At 47.6% G+C, this 17,494-nt stretch overlaps 1 protein-coding gene and 1 long non-coding RNA gene across 3 annotated transcripts in view; one reads left to right on the plus strand and one right to left on the minus strand.

Annotated features, from left to right (window-relative positions):
- The window catches only part of LOC106508312 (BTB/POZ domain-containing protein KCTD18-like), a 233,359-nt gene extending 217,837 nt beyond the window's left edge, over positions 1 to 15,522 (minus strand). The window contains exons 1-2 of one of the 2 annotated variants that reach the window (XM_085019141.1): positions 15,458 to 15,522; positions 15,246 to 15,352 (exon numbers count right to left, since the gene is read on the minus strand). The gene's annotated coding sequence lies outside the window, so the exon portion shown is untranslated. Of the gene's footprint in view, positions 1 to 14,561; positions 14,638 to 15,245 lie in introns of both variants that reach the window. The other variant, XM_085019139.1, reaches the window with a different exon arrangement.
- Positions 4,685 to 10,233, plus strand: LOC110260002 (uncharacterized). The gene is made up of 2 exons (XR_002342645.2): positions 4,685 to 4,831; positions 9,794 to 10,233. It is a non-coding gene; the product is annotated as an uncharacterized LOC110260002 (long non-coding RNA).
- Positions 15,523 to 17,494: the final 1,972 nt, after the last annotated feature.

Here is a 17,494-nt window from a genome sequence, read left to right on the forward strand (position 1 = left end):
AAAGAGAATGATACAGAAGACTTAAGTTTTGGGGTCAGATGGACCTCTTGGGTTCAGATCTCAGTTTTGTCACTTATCAGAAGTATAATCTTGGACATATTACACAACCTGTCAAAGCCTTGATTTCTTATTCTACAAAGATGCCCTCCCCCAGCAGTGAGCCTTGTCTCACAGTATCTACACTCTTTCGTGGTTCCCTCCCACACTGAAATGAGACAACCATATAATGACCAACAGGATGCAGCAGAAGTGATGCTGGGTCATGAGAAGACTTGGTCTCTTGGAACACTAGCTGTGGGGATGCCAGTGGTCATGTAAGCCCAACTAGATATTAAGATGCAGGCAGAGACTGGATGGAGACAGAGATGCCCAGTCAGCCTCCAGCTGCTCCGACCTGTGAGTGAAGAAGCCACCTTAGGCATCCAGCCCCAGCCACCTTCTGATGGCAGCCACATGTGAGAGTCCAAGAGCCAACCAGCCCACTGAACCCAGCCAGCCAACACAAGTGTAAGCAGATGATTTTTTTCTTTTTAGGGCCACACCTATGGCATATGAAAGTTCCCAAGCTAGGTGCCAAATCAGAGCTGCAGCTGCCAGCCTACGGCACAGCCACAACAATGCCAGATCTAAGCCATGTCTGTGACCTACACCACAACTCAATACAGCAACACCAGATCCTTAACCCACTGATCGAGGCCAGGGATCAAACCTGCATCCTCATGGATACTTGTCAGGTTCATTACCCATTGAGCCACAACAGGAACTCCAGCAAATGATTATAAACAGTGGTTTTAGCCCATAGAATTTGGGGGTGATTTTATCAGTAACCAGACATTATCTGAGAAATGGGAATAGGATTCCCCAACTTACAGTTATGTAAAAATAGAGAAAATGTGTATAAAGAGCAAAAGCACTATGTTAGGCGTTTTATAGTGGCTGTTTGTAATAAAAAACAGTATGTCTGTGTAAACACAACCAAATGGAGCAATTTTCATAATTGACAAACACTGACACAGAGAGGTCATGCTTGGAATACATACGAATGTGTCAGGAGAAGGAGCTAGAAACAGGTACGGCTGGGTAAAGACTGCAGTTGTTGAAGGTCACAGCAACAAAGAGGAGCCATGGGACAAGACACATTTGGAGACGGAGGTCTGGGGCTTATGCTCCCTGCACATCAATTATAAGAAGAGGAAACTAGGAGTTCCCATCGTGGCGCAGTGGTTAACGAATCTGACTAGGAACCATGAGGTTGTGGGTTCGGTCCCTGCCCTTGCTCAGTGGGTTAAGGATCCAGCATTGCTGTGAGCTGTGGTGCAGGTCAAAGATGCGGCTCGGATCCCACATTGCTGTGGCTCTGGCATAGGCTGGTGGCTAAGCTCCGATTAGACCCCTAGCCTGGGAACCTCCATATGCCACGGGTATGGCTCTAGAAAAGGCAAAAAAAAAAAAAAAAAAAAAAAAAAGAAAAGAAAAAAGAAGAGGAAACTAACATAAGATAACAAAATGCAGTATTTACTTTACTACAGTCTCTGTAAAATATGGCCATTTAAGTTTAAAGTTGGTTGTTCTGGGAGTTCCCGTCGTGGCGCAGTGGTTAACGAATCTGACTAGGAACCATGAGCTTGCGGGTTCGGTCCCTGACCTTGCTCAGTGGGTTAACGATCCGGCGTTGTCATGAGCTGTGGTGTAGGTTGCAGACGCGGCTCGGAACCTGCGTTGCTGTGGCTCTGGCGTAGGCCGGTGGCTACAGCTCCGATTCGACCCCTAGCCTGGGAACCTCCATATGCCGCAGGAGCGGCCCAAGAAATAGCAAAAAGACAAAAAAAATAAAAATAAAAATAAAAAAAAAAAAAGTTGGTTGTTCTAAGTGAACCTTCTGCTGCTGTGTAACTGAAAAACAGAAATGAAAACTAAACCTATGATGGGTTCTAAAAGGCTCAACTTCAACAAGGTCTGTCAGCCTCCAAAGAGCTGCTCCAGATAAAGCTCACACCTTCAAATGTCAAGGACACTGCTCGCTCAGGAGCCTCCCAATTAAAATTCAGATTTTTTTTTTCAGGGCTAAAAGTTGCACTTCACTATGCTCTGAGCTTGAGAAATGTCATGAGCACAAGCTGCTTGTCTTGGGCATTCGGCTGAGAGAAAAAGGAACGCTTTGTCCCATCACCATGATCCTACAATTTAAATGTAGACGAGAGAGGATGAGCAGATAGGAGGGGGGAGGGGCTGGCAGGAGGTACCCCAGCCAGTGAGCCAACCAGTGGGTGTGGGGAGCAGCAGGACAAGCCCCTTGACTCTCTCCCAGGTCCTTCCTCCTCCCGCCTCTTACTCCCTCCTGCAGCCTTCCTTGGAATTCATGCTCAGCCCTGTACCTTCTTTGCTAAAGCTCCTTGCAGGATGGAATTTAATGAGCAAGTTTGTCCTGAGGGGAAGTGATCACCATGGTATGAAATAAACTTTTTCAAGATCTAGGAGATCTTGGAGCAGAGAACAAAACCTCCAAGCAAAGGACTCATTTTTTATCTTGATTGAAAGGCCAGTGAGCAGACAGGAGAAGAATATTTTCAGCAAGTCACATCTCATCCCTGAAATGGTGGCTCCCACGCTACCCTCAAGAGCTGGTCTTATTCTCACTTGCTCTCTCTCTTCAGAGTTTGCCTCGTTACATTACTGTAATTGAGTTTGTTAATGAAATCATCCATTCCTCTTGGATTTTACCTCTTTTTTGTTTTGTGGGTTTTTTGTTTTTTTGGTTTTTTTTTTGGCTTTTTTGAGGGGGGAGCACTGCTAGATCTGCCTTATTGCAACAGTGTTTTTAAATCTCCCACCACCCTTGTGAATCCAAACCTAGAGGATAAACTCCTGTTCTCTTTGTCATTATTTATTTAGATTTAACTGTGCAAAGGCAGAGTAGGCTATTCCTCACCATTACTGTTTCCCTCTCTTTCCTCATCTTCCCCTCTGGTTCATTAGTTGCTTCAAAAGAGGCCCTTGGTTTGAATTCCTCAAATAGAGCATGTGGTGACACACTCTCTGTAGCCCATCACATCCACCCTGATAGACGAGGCTGTCAGGTGGACTGTAGGGTCCTTAGGTCAAGGTCCCCTTCTTTCATTAGATGTTATTCACAGTTTTCTAGTGCCCAGGGTCACAGATGAAAAGCCGGATGACAGTCTGATTCTCTTTTATAACTTATTTGTGCTTTCTGTCTGGAAGCTCACAGAAACATCTCTTTATCCTGAGAGTTGAGGAATTTCACAGGCTATTATTTTATTACTCAATGTATGCCTTTTTCCCTCAATCCCAGCCTGGAATTCCCTGAGACCTTTTTTTTCTTTCTTCTTCCTTTTTTTTTAAGGCTACACCTGAGGTATCCAGGGCCAAATAGGAGCTGCAGCTGCCAGCCTATACCACAGTCATGGCAACACCAGATCCGAGCTACATCTAAGCTGCAAAGCCAGATCCTTAACCCACCGAGGGAGGCCAGGGATCGAACCTGCATCCTCGCAAACACTATGTTGAGTTAAACTGCTGAACCACAAGGGGAACTACAACTGAGCCCTTGTAAATTGCAAGTCTTTCCTAAACTCAGAGGTGTCTTCTAGTATCAGTTATTTAATCCCTATACCTCCTCCAACACGTCCTTTTCACCATCTTGAATCTTTGTTTCTCACATTCAGTGTCCTGTCTCTGTCCCCCTGGTTATTTATCCTGGCAGAATAGCATGGCCATTACAAAGCAGAAAATGTGATCAAGAATAGCGCTTAACAGCACACGCGCAGAAGCTAGACTATCTGGGACTGAATACCAGCCTTGCCACAGCTGAGTGACCTTGGAATGGTTCCTTAACCCTTCTGGGCCTCAGTTTCTTCAACTGTAATATGGGTCTAAGAACAAGAGTAGCCAACACCCTCTTTTTTTCACTTTGCCCATATACTCTTTGAATTAATCCACTGAGCTTTTAATTAGAAAGTCATGGTTTTAGTTCCAGATAGAATTAATGCCTCTTAAGTCTGAAATGCTCTGAAATAGACCATATCACTATTCCCAATTATTCTCCCATTTCTGCAAAATACTGGTGATTTACTACCATATGGACACCACGTTTAGAAGGTGACTTAGTCAATGAGATGTGAATAGAAACCACCTAGGCCATTTCTCAAAACACATTTTAAGAGACTTCAGGGAGTTCCTACTGTGACACAGCGAAACAAATCCAGCTAGTATCCATGGGAACCTCCATATGCCACAGGCATGGTCCTAAAAACCAAAAAAAAAAAAAAAAAAAAAGCAAGAGAGAGACTTCATGTGGTCCTGTCATCTCTTTTTCCCTCCTTCAGAGCTGGAACATTCCAGATGGTAGATTTGCCTTTACCTTGAGTCCAGATGTAAAAGACATAGGGGAGGGCCAAAGCCAACAGATGAAGGTGGAGTATTATGACTGAGAAGTAAACTTTTGTTTATGTGAGCCAGGGAGCTTCTGGGGTTGGTTGGTATCACAGCATCATCCAGCAAAAGCCTCCTAACAGTGAAGGTTATTTTTTTTTTGTTCAAATAGTTGCACTACCTGTATCCTCCAGCCACTTGTTCTGAGTCCTCTCCTTGTTTTCATCCTGCCTGGTTGCTGGGGCTCCTTGCATTTGTTTATGTGGCTCTAGGACCAGATTCCTCAGGTGGTAACAGACCAGTAATCTCCACCCCATAACCTGCTACTATATCCATTAGCAAGTGGTAATCCCCTGTTCAGGCAACAGGTTCAGACATCAGGAGGTGGATTTTCTCTCCTGTTCTTCCCTATGCAAAGGCCAGTGCTCTCCCAGCTTCACAGGTAAGGGGGGCAGCCCTCCTATTTAGCTTCCCTCGCAGTCAGGTGCCACCATCTCTCTTCCTCTGGATTCCAATCATTTGCCTATTAGACCATTTAATGTCAAATCTTTAATATTCTGTTTTCCACTCTTTATTCTGTGTTTCCTTTTGGATAATTTCTACTGACCTATATTCAAGTTCACTTTGTCTTATCCTCAGCTATGTCCAGTTTACTCTCAGAAATACATCACTCTTTGGGATTCAGTTCATTTTTGTCGCCTTGTGACTGTCATTCTCGGATGGGTTCAAGAAAAGTGATGATTTGTAGACTCTGTCTTTTACTCACTGTTTGGATGGGAACTGCGTTCTTTATTCTCCTACAGTTTTCTACATCCTAAGTAGAAACAGAACTTTTTCTGTTAGAATCTATTTGCGGCCTGGAGGGGAGGTAAGAAAGCTGTTTTTGGCAGCAGACTCCCTGCAGGGGGAGAAAAGGGAAAGCAGGGGGTGGACAACTGCTTGTCTCCAGAGAGTGTGACTCTTCCTTCTGTCCTCCTTTTTTTTTTTTTTTTTTTTTTTTTGTCTTTTGTCTTCTTAGGGCCACACCCACGGCATATGGAGGTTCCCAGGCTAGAGGTCTAATCAGAGCTGTAGCTGCTGCAACAGCCACAGCAGCACGGGATCCAAGCCCTGTCTCCACCTACGCCACAGCTCACAGCAATGCCAGATCCTTAACCCACTGAGCAAGGCCAGGGATCGAACCCGAAACCTCATGGTTCCTAGTTGGATTCATTAACCACTGAGCCATGACGGGAACTCCTCTTCTGTCCTCCTTTTAATTTGCCTGTCATGTCCCAACTTATTTTCACAATGAGCAATCACTACTGGATAGAAAAACAACCAGACCACCAAATTGTGAAGCATTTCTTTTAAACGATTGTTTTAAATGACAGTGAAATGATTCCTGAGAGCTCCCTCTCTGGACTCACCAGAGAAAACAGCATATTCAGGGGCACCGAGGGATACTGGGCGGAAGGTACACACAACAAATGCACAGAGGTCTGCTGCTCCGGGACGCGGCTCCCACGGCCCCCGCCTTGCTCAGGTGGCAGGAAGGCCACCCTCTGGATATTTCCTTTCAGATCCATCACTTCCCTGCAGCTGGGGACGGCTGGGATGCAATCCCTCTTCCTCTGCTCCCATTCTGCCTTGGTGGGAAAGGGCCAGGTGCCAACCCAGGGGGCAGGTGGTGGTTGCATGCCTTCTGAGCACCACTCTGGGAACTGCCAAGATCTTAGTGAAAAAATAAACAGCACCGGAGTTCCCGTCATGGCTCAGCGGAAAAGAATCTGACTAGTATTCATGAGGACACAGGTTTGAACCCTGGCCTCACTCAGATGTTGCTGTGAGCTGTGGTGAGGGTCACAGGCGAGGCTGGGATCTGACATTGCTGTGGCTGTGGTGTAGGCCAGCAGCTACAGCTCCAATTCGACCCCAGCCTGGGAACCTCCATATGCCATGGGTGTGGCCTTAAAAAGACAAAAAAATAAAATAAACAGCATAGGGTAAGAACATGGTCCAAGGAGTCAGAAGTCTCACTCTGTCACTAAGTCTGTCACCTGAGCCACTCTAAGCCTCAGTTTCCTCATCTGTAAAATAAAGGTAACAAAGAATGCAAACATGTATGTGGAACTGGGTTGCCTGCTGTACAGCAGAAAATTGACAGAAGACTGTAAACCAGCTATAATGAAAAACAAATCATTATAAATAAAAAATAATGAAATAAAATAAAGGTATCAATCACAACCAGGTCACAGGACATTTTTTAGGACCAAGTAGGATGATGTTAAACAGAGCATTTTGTGAACTGTGAAGAAGCGCGGTCATTCATCTTAATGTATTAGGCCTGGGAGTGGAATGGGGTGGGGAAAATAGACCCCCAGGGCCACTTGAAAATCTCATAGTTTGGGGCAAAATTTGGAGATAATAACAGTATCTCTCTGCTCTCTTGTCTCTTAACCACCCTGCTCCCCACCCTCCTGCTGTGGAATCTGTGAGGGTGTGGTTGCAGGTGTAAGTGCAGATACCCCTGTAAACACAATACTCAGGGGGCCTCCTTCCTTCCTGCCACCTTCTACCCCGGCTGGGTCGGCCTGTGTGTTACAGGAAAGCCTGACTTACATAAGGTTAAGTGGAAAGAATTCAGTACCTGACAAGTGCTTCTCTGATGGCCCATCACTAATCCTTTAATGGAAAAGGAGGGCCCCCTTCATAACAATGGCCATGGCATCTTCTCTGTCCCTGCCATTGAGTTCAGTGAACATGCCACCTAGCTGATCTCTCTGGAAGAGGAGGAAGCTCCAGTTCCCGGGCCACAGAAACACATCTTCCTCTGCAGCTCCTCAACCAAAGTGGGACCCCCAGATGGACAGCCCAAGACCAGGAGGAAGTGTAGCCAGGTTATCCTATGGTGGGAGTTGTCTAGGGTAGGACTGGGCCCAGGGTGGAGTTGGCACTCCTGGCTGGTGGGTGTCAAAGCCTTCAGACAGAACATGGCCCTGCCCTCACCTTGATTTCTGACTTCTAGTCTCCAGAGCTATGAGACCACAGCTTTCTGTTGTTTTAAGCCACCCCATTTGCAGTTTTTTTTTTTATATTTATTTTTATTTATTTATTTTGTCTTTTTTTTAGAGTCGCACCCTCGGCATATGGAGGTTCCCAGGCTAGGAGTTGAATTGGAGCTGTGGCCACTGGCCTAACCACAGCCACAGCAACGCGGAATCCAAGCCGTGTCTGCGACCTACACCACAGCTCACGGCAATACCGAATCCTTAACCCACTGAGCAAGGCCAGGGATCGAACCTGCAACCTCATGGTTCCTAGTCAGATTCATTTCCCCTGCTCCATGACGGGAACTCCCTGCAGTGTTTTTTTTAGAGCAGCCCTAGGGAGCAGGCACCTTGTTCCTTACCAAACAATGATAGGGGCTGGTGTGAGGAGACCAATGATTGGCAAGTCCCCAGCCTTTCCCACCCCCTGGAGGGTCGTAGCCCCACACTCCTTTTTCTCTCCTGGACACCATCCTCGGAGGAAAGGAGCCCTGCTCTGCCAGCCATTCTTGAGATAAAAATCAGGGGAAGGAAGGAAAACACCAGGGGTGGGAGAATCTGAGAATAGGAAGCATTTACAGTGGGAGCAGCAGGGAGACAAGGAGGCAGGTGGGAGAAGGCTTGAGAGTCGCCCCCACCCCTGGGGAGAAATCAAAAGTGCAGCTAAGGGCAGTGTGTTTGCTTAGCGTGATGGGAGAAATGAAATAGAGGACTTGAGTGTTTGGGGCTTTTTTTAAGGGCCTCACCTAAGGCATATGGAAGTTTCCAGGCTAGGGGTCAAATTGCAGCTACAGCTGCTGGCCTATAGCACAGCCACAGCAACGTGGGATCCGAGCTGCATCTGTGACCTACACCACAGCTCACGGCAACACCAGATCCTTAATCCACTGAGGGAGGCCAGGGATCGAACCTGCATCCTCAGGGATAGTAGTTAGATTCATTTCTACTGACCCACAACAGGAACTCCCCACTTATTTTTAAATGACTTTTGGTTTCATGGTCTCTTGGTCACCTGGGTGCTCCGGCACAGAACTAAGCCCCGTGGCAGAGGCTCCCAGAGCTCTGCAGCCCAACAGGGCTCCTCTCCTGCTCCAGCAGCCTCTGAGGAAGTGCTGACCTCAGTGATAAATCTGAGGCTGCTGAGCTAAAGACCAAGTTCAAAAATCTCAGATTGGCCAGCATCTAACTCAGAACTAGAAATGGTCAGGAGTCTCAGGGCAGCGCCTACAAGCTGGCAGCCAGCCCTACAACAGATTTGTACCCTCAGACAGCCTTGCCTCCTAGGATGATGGCAGCTTTGTTTTGAGAAGATTGGACTAGCTCGTGTTTCTGACACTGAGGCCTGACCAGGCTAGGGTATAGAGGTGGAAGCCACAGAACAGGCTCTGGAGCCAGATTGCTGGCGTTTCCCCCTGTCTGCCTCTTTCTATCTGTACAAGCATGTTGTCAGAACAGCCTGGGCCTCTATTTCCTTATCTGAAAAATGGATGTGATAACAGTTCTCACTCCAGGGAGTAGTTGTGAAGATTAAGTGAGTTAATACAGCAGGTGATGTGCTGGGAACAACACTGGCAGAGAGTAGACACTCCATAAAAGTGAGCTCTCACAGTTGCTGAAAACATGATGCTCTCATCAGATCTGAGCAGATCTTAGCTACAAATAATATATTTCATCAAGAAGACGACACTGGTAGGTAGGTACCTGCAGTATAAGAATAAATTTCACTCTAGTTATATACTATACCTTAAAATATTAGCTAATTATAGCATTACATATGTATTTAAATATACAGCTATAGACAAATCTCTCCATGCAGGAGAACTCCAAATACTTTATGTAGATACACCATCCTGAAAAGGAACATAACTCCTTAGTCTTTTTTTTTCTTCTTCTTCTTCTTCTTTTTTGGCTACACTCACAGCATATGGAAGTTCCCAGACCAGGGATCAAATCTGAGCTGCAGCTACAACCTACGCCACTGCTACAGCAATGCCGGATCCTTAACCCACTGGCCCACAGCAAGAACTCCAACTCCTTAGCCTTTAAAGTGTGAGCTGCACATAGTGAATTCCTTCCAAAGAATATGGTATAGAAGGGGGTGGGGCTATTTCACAGTGGAAAAACCTGACTAGCGCTACCTCAACCAGAGGTCAATTCAAGGTCTACACCAATGGCAATATCACATTGGTATTTTTTGTTGGCTGCACCTGCGGCATGTGGAAATTCCCAGGCCAGGGAACCCTTACCAGAGCAGCAATCCAGGCTGCACTGACCATGCCAGATCCTTAACCCTCTGTGCCATAAGGGAATTCCAACAGAATGTACCCTTGACGTATGTGATGAGGTAACACTTTACCTCTGTTCTTCTTCCCCAGAACCCAAAATGCCAGCCTGCAAGGAGGAAAACCTCAGGCAAATCCCAATGGAGAGGAGCCTTCTGCAAAGTATCTGACCACTAATACCCTAGCTGCCACGGCAATCAAAAACAAAGAAAGTCTGAGAAACTGGCACAGCCAAAGGAAGCTTAAGGAGACATGACAACTAAGTGTAATGTGGTGTCCAGATGGGATCCTGGAAGAGAAAAAGGACATTTGGTAAAAATCAAAGGACTAAGAATAAAGCATGGCCTGTAGATAATAGCAGTGTATCAATATTGGCTTGTTAATTGGGACAGATGTCTCATACTAATGTTAAGATGTCAGCAAATAAGGAAACTGGGTATGGGTACTCTCTGTGCTGCACGCACAATAATTCTGTAACTCTAAAGCTGTTCTAAAACACGAAGTTTATTTAATAAAAATATTGAGGAGTTCCAGTTGTGGCTCAGCAGTAACGAACCCAACTAGTATCCATGAGGAGGCGGGTTCGATCCCTGGCCCCACAGCATGGCTGTGAACTGTGGTGTAGGTTGAAGACACAGCTTGGATCCCACATTGCTGTGGCTGTGGTGCAGACCAGCAGCTGCAGCTCCAATTTGACCCCTAGACTGGGAACTTGCATATGCCTCAGATGTGGCCCTAAAAAGCAAACAAAAATTTTTTTTATTTTAAAAATAAAATTCAAAAATAAAAATAAAAATATTGAGAGCACAGGCTTTTGATAATTGACAGGGTATTCAAGAGTTTATACCATTCATTCGGAACCCATATTCCTACACAGTCTTTCTTACAGTTTTGTCATGTAACTACTTTTTTTTGTGTGTCTTTTTGCCTTTTCTAGGGCCACTCCCATGGCATATGGAGGTTCCCAGGCTAGGAGTTTAATCGGAACTGTAGCCGCTGGCCTACGCCACAGCCACAGCAACGTGGGATCTGAGCCACGTCTGCGACCCACACCACAGCTCACGGCAACGCCGGATCCTTAACCCACTGAGCAAGGCCAGGGATCAAACCCACAACTTCATGGTTCCTGATCAGATTCATTAACCACTGCGCCACGACAGGAACTCTGTTTTGTTGTTTTGTTCTGTTTTTCATGTAACTATTTAATATGAGAAGAACAGGCATGGAATTGGCTATTTTGAGCTGACTGTGTTACTCTCAAACTGTGTGACCTTGTGCCGATTCCTAATCCTGAATTTTCCCTTCCACCTGTGTGACGTGTAGGAGGTATGCAGGACAACAATGATATTAATAAAATGGCTAGCACTTACTCAGTGCTTCTGATATGCCAGGCACTCTTCAAAATACTTCACCTGAAGTAACTCACTGAATCCTCACAGTGACCCTATTAGGAAGGTACTACTAGCATGACCTCCATTTTGCAAAAAAGGACTATTTCCTCCCCCTCACCTTTTTTTTTTTTTTTTTTTTTTTTTTGTCTTTTTAGGGCCACACCCTTGGCATGTGGAGGTTCCCAGGCTAGGGGTCAAATAAGAGCTGTAGCCACTGGCCTATGCCACAGCCACAGCAACACCAGATCCTTAACCCACTGAGAGAAGCCAGGGATCAAATCTGCATCTTCATGGATGCTAGTCAGATTCATTTCCACTGAGCCATGATGGGAACTTCTCCTTCCTTCATTTTGTTGTTGTTGTTGTTGTTGTTGTTTGTTTTTTGTTTTTTGTTTTGTTTTGTTTTTTGGCTGTGCCAGTAGCATGCGAAAATTCCTGGGCCAGGGATTAAACCCAAGCCACAGCAGTGAAAACACCAGATCCTTACTAACCACTAGGCCACCAGAAGACTTCTGTAATCTCAAATCTTTCAGAAGAGGAAATGGTTCATATCTAAAGTCCTTCCAGGAGTTCCCATTGTGGCTCAGAGGAAACAAATCTGACTAGCACTCATGAAGATGCAGTTTCCAACTCTGGCCTTGATCAGTGGGTTAAGGATCTGGTGTTGCTGTGACTGTGGCGTAGGCCAGCAGCTGTAGCTCTGATTAGACCCCTAGCCTGGGAACCTCCATGTGCCACAGGTGCAGCCCTAAAAAGACAAAATAAATAAATTTTAAAAGTCCTTCCAGATCTAAAGTTATGAACCACAAGGCTTCTGTCCCTTTCTCCAAAGAATCTCCCAAGGCAAGTGTTAGAGGAAATCACAAGAGCTTTGGAGACTGACCAACACTAGCTGCAGGGCTATGTACAATCATGAACCCTCCACTCTCAATTCTAGCTTCTGTTGAATGGGAGTTGCAAACCACCTACAGCTACAGAGAGTTTATGAGCACGAGGACTCAGAATAGGTAATAAATAAGTTTACCTCCTTGATTTAAAACGGCCAAGATCATACCGCCTCAAAAGAGGTGCAGGGGTGAGGAGACGGGTAGGTACAGGTGGTCTGGGTCCAGGGCCAGTCAGGAGAAGGCTCTACCCTCCAGCCACATGGAGCCTGGGATGGTCATGGGGACCCCTTAGCTGATTCCTAACCAGCTTTCTAACCAAAGAGCTGGACCAACACAGCTCTGCTGTAGCAACAGAATGGTACAGTGGGGATAGACAGAGAGATGCACTCACATCCTGGGCTTGTTCCCTTCTGGGGAACTAAGTGATTCTGGTCACCGATTCCAGTGTGTGTATGTTGGGGAAGGCGGGGTTCCACACACCAACAAGCAATTTTCTTTTTCTTTTTCTTTGATGGCGACTGCAGCCCATGTAAGTTCCCACGTCAGGAAGCAAACCCACACCACAGCCACAGCAGTGACAATGCCGGATCCTTAACTCACTGAGCCATGAGGGAACTCAAACAATTTTCTGCACCTGATGGGTGTCCTACAGTTCAACTCGGAGCCAACAGTATCTACCTGAAGACAGCCTTAGATCCCCCAGGTTAAGGGCTTAGTCCCACAAGACTGCCCTCATCTTCCAACTTTAGATGCAAATGCAAGTCCAGACTGTCATCTGTGCTTCCAACCAAACGGCGGTCCAGTGTCCAGTGATACACACACGCTCCACCCTTGGCTTTGATTGCTAGAGCGATTCACAGAACTCAGGAAACCCATCTACCCACCAGACCACAGGTTTATTTTAAGAGGATATAACTCAGGAATTCCCGTCCTGGCTAAGTGGAAATGAATCTGAATAGCATCCATGAGGACGCAGGTCCGATCCCTGGCCTCACTCAATGGGTTAAGGATCCAGCATTGCCATAAGCTGTGGTGTAGGTCACAGATGAGGCTCAGATGTAGCGTTCCTGTGGCTGTGATGTAGGTCAGCAGCTACAGCTCCGATTCGACCCCTAGCCTGGGAACCTCCATATGCCGCAAGTGTGGCCCTAAAAAGACCAAAAAAATTTTTTTTAATTTTAAAAAATAAAAAATTAAGAGGATATAACTCAGGAACCACCAGATGGAGGAGATGCACAGGGCGAAGGATGGGGAAGGGGCCCTCTCTGAGTACCCACTCTTTCAATCTCCACGTTTTCACCAACACAGAAGTTCTCAGGCCATTTTTGTGGTTTCACAGCTAATAATTACAGGAAACACAAGATGGTAAAAATAGCAATCTTGGGGAAGTTGCAGTCCTCCCAGGCTGGTCCTTGACTTTCTGGGAATAGGAAGCATCACTCCTGAAGACTGTAGCAACTCCCAGGACTTTTGCACTGAACAGGGGCCCAAGACACAGAGGAGTGGGTCACTGAGAGATTTCAGCCAGTGCCAAATGCCTTCAAGGAAAGGCAAAGGGGAGGCAGGGGGCCCCTGTCCCTCTGTCCTCACACGAAGGACAGTAAACGAATTCCAATGCTATAGTAATGCCCAAACCCTCTCAGGTCCTGGCTACAGACAGCCCAGGCAACCAGTGATCTCCAGCACCCCAGCCTGTTCCCCAAGGACAGTGGGCTGGACATAGAAGGAAGACCCGTCAAGCTGGCACAGAGAAAAATGGGGAGCAGAAAACTGAGCCAAGATGTATCTTCCCCAAAAGTATTTACTTGAAATATTGACAAAAATGAGTCACAAAAAGAAAACAGAAAACCCAGTAAGATGTGTAATCAGGCTGTTCTTCTGTTCCCCAAAGCACGGAGAAGTGATGGAGAGCAATGCCAGCAAACAGAGCATCTCTGCAGAGGGCCCCTCCCCTGCTTGAGAAATCTGCGTGCCTCCCCACTTCTGGCTTTGGATTGCGACTGAGAGGGGAAACCGAAACTGTGCACTGGCAGGAAAGCCCCTGCAGGAAGCCAGCCATTGGTCCAGGTTACCGGGGCCACCAACTAGCGGATGCTCTCCTCCCCAGAGAGAGAATGGGCTTGAGGAGGCAAGATGTGTCCTGCCCCCTTAGCCCCTAACAAAAGGCCTTTACCTTTTGGGGGTTTTTTTGGTCTTTTTTAGGGCTGCACCTCCGGCATGTATGGAAGTTCCCAGGCTAGGGCTAGGGGTCAAATCGGAGCCTACCCCACAGCCACGGCAATGCAGGATCTGAGCCACATCTGCATCCTACACCACAGTTCACAGCGAGATCCTTAACCCACTGAGCCAGCCAGGGATTGAACCTGTGTCCTCATGGATACTAGTTGGATTCATTACCGCTGAACCACCGCAAGAACTCCCAAAAGGACTTTCACCTTTGACAGCATCAAATTCCAGCACTTCCGGTGCATTGCCATCTCGTTTAATCCAACTCTCGAGGGAGTTAGGTTCAGGGTGTTTACACCTATTTGACAGGTGAGGAAACAGGAGCCTTGAGACTGTAAGTACCTTGCCTAAACTGACCTGACCAAGAAGTAGCTCCGCTCCAACCTGAGTCTTTAAACACGGAGTCTAGCGTGTATTCCGCTGCGCAGTCTGCCTGCAAAACCAACAGCCAGTGTTTTTGTTTTTTTTTTCCCAAGCCCCGCCCACCACCTTTAGGTGAACCCGTCTCCCAGGTGAGATCCAGGCTGGGATCACTCCCTTTCCACCTCCCACATCACAGGGGAGAAACAGTCGTGCCAGGAGCTGCAGTCTGTGTGGTTAGCCGGCCTCTGACAGAGACTCGAATCCAGGCTTTTTCCATGACACTGGCCGCCTCCCCCCTTTGCCACATCTGGAAAAAATGACTCAAGTGACAGCGGGCTACGCATGTCATCCCCGTGTCATTTACGCGGAAGATGCCATACCGTTGACGCGGCACTTCAAAGTGAGAACGGTTGCCCTGACTTTCCCCCAGGCCTGTGTGCAGTAAAGGTCATGATGTTTGTTAACATGTGGGCACGCTGGCGCCTGGCTCACAGGAAAGGGTTTCAGAGGCTGTGCCTGAGATAAGGCTGACGTCTGGAGGCCTCTCTGCAGGCAGGCCCCGAGCCCCCTGACCCCCAGCCCTTGTTGGATAGTGAGCCTCAGAAGCTCCAACTCCCGCCTTCCTGACCGGTTCTGCGAGCCCCTGAGTCTGACGGCGCTGCTCGCTTCCCCACCTACCTGAGGTCTGTGCTGCAGAACACCCAGCCACTCCGGAAGGGCAGGAACAAAGAGAGGTTGGGCCCAAGACGAAGTGCGCTCTCCCTCCCGACTGGCAATTTTTCTGGCTGTGAAGAAAAGTTTTCAGTCCACAGAGGACCCCACAACAGGTCCTCATTCTCCGTGTCTCTTGATTCCAGATTCAGGGCCCCAAGGTGGCCTGAAGCCCTCACCTGGTCATTGCCCTAAGACGTGGCTCCTGTCACTGGCCTCCTCTGCCAGGCACAGGCGGCAAGACAGCCACAGCCCCCTCTCTGGGGCAGTAACCGGAAATTGCCCTCCTAGTCCACCCCCTCCCCCCACCCCTGTGCCAGCAGGTGATCTTTGCACAGGTGGTAATAGGTAAGATGGTGAGGAGCTGGGCTGTATCTTTAATTGGCTTCTAATCACCCACTGCTCCTGCCCTTCTTGAGTGGTTTAGAATATCCTCAGGTAGGTGGGGAAGGGTGCAGCTCCGCTAGACTCAGGGCTCACAGAAGCCAGCCAGGAAGGCATGAGCTGGAGTTTCTGAGGCTCACTATCCAGCAAAGCTGGGGGTCAGGGGATCGGTGCCTGTCTGCAGAGAGGCCTCATCAGCTTCTCTCCAGCACAGCCTCTGAAGGTTAAAAAGCCTCTGAAGCACTTTCCCATGAGCCAAACATTTGTATGCTCAAAGTAGTTTGAAGATTTTTTTTTTTTTTTTTTTTTTTTTTTTTGCTTTTTAGGGCTGCACCTACAGTATATGGAAGTTCCCAGGCTAGGGGTCCAGTTGGAGTTATAGCTGCCAGCCCCAGCCACAGCCACAGCAATGCGGGATCCGAGCCGTGTCTGTGACCGACACCACAGCTCACGGCAATGCCGAATCCCAGACCCACTGAACGAAGCCAGGGATCGAACCCGCTTCCTCATGGATCTAGTCGGATTCTCTTCTGCTGCACCACAACAGGAACTTCTAAAGCAATTTTTAAGAGAAGTTTTAGGCTTGCAGCAAAACTGAGCAGCAGATATAGAGATGTGCCATATACTTTTGCCCTCACACAGGCCTGGCCCTCCCCAATTATCAGCATCCCCACCGGAGGGGTCCACTCGTTAGAACTGCTGAACCTGTGTCGATCCATCATAATTACCCAAAGGCCATTGTTTACTTTAGGGTTCACTTTTAGTGACATCAAGTTGTCACACTGCACTTGCAATCAACCAGATGTGAAGCAAGCAGCCAGCGTTGTTCTGGAGGAAGCCCAGCTCGGATGCTTCAGATCCAAGTGATAGGTTCTGCTTGGGAACATAATTGACTATGTAGGTGCACAACTGGCCCCAAACAAATTAGACACATGTTTTAGGTATTCTCTTTAAAACTGGGTGTAGGCTGCTCTGTGACGAAATAATTGTTGGCTCCTTGGGGACACAGATCTTGAATTGTTCAAGATTTGTTCGTGGGAGATGAGGTGATCAGATGGTGGCAGACTGATCTTCTCACCCCAGGTTAGAGGAAAGCCTGTGACCACGCACAGGGCAGAGAACACTGCTCCTTGGACTGGCCCATGGCTGAGATGAAAACATGCAGACTAGAGACTGTTAAGGTTATCCTCTCTGAGCCAAGGGGATCAGGCCATGCTTTGGGGGAGGGGGGCGTTGGGCGGCATGTGAAGAACCATCTTTAACACTAGGGCTGTTCTACTGTCTATCATCCCGTGGCAGGCAGCAGAGAATGCCTGGAGCTGAGGGGAAAGGACGCCTCCTCCCTCCAGCTGCAGAGTAAGTTGGTAGGAGCTGAAGTGGCCCCTGTTGGATGGAAGCCTGTGGGTTCCAGACACTTCTCTTCCAAGACAGATGGAACGTGCTCTCAGGAGCCTGCCTTCAGAGAGGTGGTGGGGTGGGAGCAGACCTTCCCAGGGCCTGGCAGGGTCACCAAGTGACCAGTCTCATGAGCTACAGAGGGAGAATTGATCATGGCAATAAGGTGAGAAGACTGGATGGGAGAGACTTCCTGGAGCTGACGTCAAGCTACGCCTCAGGAAATGCTCAGAAATGCTGGGGAAGGAAACTCCACTTTTGAGTGTAGGAAGGAGGTATAATTTCATTTTAGATACTGGGAAGTTTCACCCAAGTTTAGTGGCTTATACAACACACTCATTTCACAGATGAAGAAACCAAGAGGTGGAGGGCCTGAGAGAGAGAGAGACTGTGATAGGCTCCTCTGACTAAAGAGCGTAAAGGAGCCTCTGACAGTA

The sequence above is a fragment of the Sus scrofa genome, chromosome 3 (assembly GCF_054392235.1).
Source record: "Sus scrofa isolate SSC_HxYL_T2T_F1_AM1 chromosome 3, Sscrofa_HxYL_maternal_Yorkshire_Landrace_v2.0, whole genome shotgun sequence".
NCBI lineage: Eukaryota > Metazoa > Chordata > Mammalia > Artiodactyla > Suidae > Sus > Sus scrofa.